The following is a 1272-nucleotide window of genomic DNA, read 5'->3' as shown; positions in this document are numbered from 1 at the left end:
CCCACTGTTTTAATAAATTTCTGGTAACCGCAATCACACATTTCTAGCAAAGAATGAAAAATGTACTTTTTTTTTTCCTGGTTCAAGTATCGTTGGCAGGAATAGTATTTTACAAGAATTATTATAGGCTGTTTGAATGGCGGAATGAAATATGATAACTGATAACATCGTAATTTCATCCATGGCACAATAATTGCAATTAATCATTGAAACAAATTAATACCATAACCAAAAATATAGGTTGCAAATTCCGATGACCAATATATGTATGGACGATTTGTAATTCTTTCGTTAATAATGACGTCATTAAAGCCTTTCTATGTAAACAACAATGGCGGTAGTGGTTTGCTCCTTTAACCGAGTGTTGTGATTTATGTATAACTTCTTCCTTTCGTTAGATATTGATGAATCAAGTGGGAACGATGCAAGTAATCAACAAAAATGAACCCGACATTCAAAGCTCAATGGGTTACATTCGAAGGAGATGCCTTGATTGTTAAGTTATACCTAGTAAATCCGGAATTTTTATTTCATATTATATCGAAGAACAACCTAGCAAAGTTTACAAGTATCCCTTGTTGATATAAATTATTTAATCAGGTATATTTTGTTGTAAGAAATGGTATTCATTTGGTTTCAATTCTGTATGTTTTTGTAAGCGAAGTTTGTTATGCTCTTTTAGTGTTAAATTAAAAAGATAATAATTAGCGCTAAAATACATCTGAAACAAAAAAATAATTTTATTGCATTACATATTATTATAAAATCCTATAAGAATGCATACTTAAAATTCCTAAAGCAGTTGCTCCTGTGGCCTAATGGATAAGGCGTTGGCCTCCGGAGCCAAAGACTGTGGGTTCAAGTCCCACCAGGGGCGAAGCGATTTTTTTCACTTCCCTTCTTACAGTTTTTATCTATATATTTTTATTTCCATTATAACAGCTTAATGTTCTGAAACTTTCCCAGAATAACACATTAGTTTTAGAACTAAATATCTGAATGTTTTACTTTTTCAAATCAACAGCAAAATAAGCTACTTCTTATTATGGTAAATCGTTACTCTAAATTGCTTAAAACTGCAAGAAATGAAGCAATCATGCGGATTTTATACAGAGAAGTTACTTTTGTTCTAAATAAATATGAATCCAATGCATAAATATGAAAATAAATGTAAATAAAAATGTGTAATCTGACATATTTAATTAACATTTCTGTGTATTTAGATATCACACAAAGACTGAACTCGGAATTATAAAATTAGTAATAATGTAG

At 30.3% G+C, this 1272-nt stretch overlaps 1 non-coding gene across 1 annotated transcript; it reads left to right on the top strand.

Moving 5' to 3' along the window:
- Positions 1-804: 804 nt before the first annotated feature.
- TRNAR-CCG (transfer RNA arginine (anticodon CCG)) lies at positions 805-877 on the top strand. The gene has a single exon. It is a non-coding gene; the product is annotated as a tRNA-Arg (tRNA).
- Positions 878-1272: the final 395 nt, after the last annotated feature.

The sequence above is a fragment of the Typopeltis vanoorti genome, chromosome 2 (genome assembly GCF_054136105.1).
Source record: "Typopeltis vanoorti isolate ZY-2024b chromosome 2, IOZ_Tvanoo_1.0, whole genome shotgun sequence".
Classification (NCBI taxonomy): domain Eukaryota; kingdom Metazoa; phylum Arthropoda; class Arachnida; order Uropygi; family Thelyphonidae; genus Typopeltis; species Typopeltis vanoorti.
The sequence above is the reverse complement of the archived record's forward strand: the minus strand, read 5'-3'. Positions and strand labels throughout refer to the sequence as shown.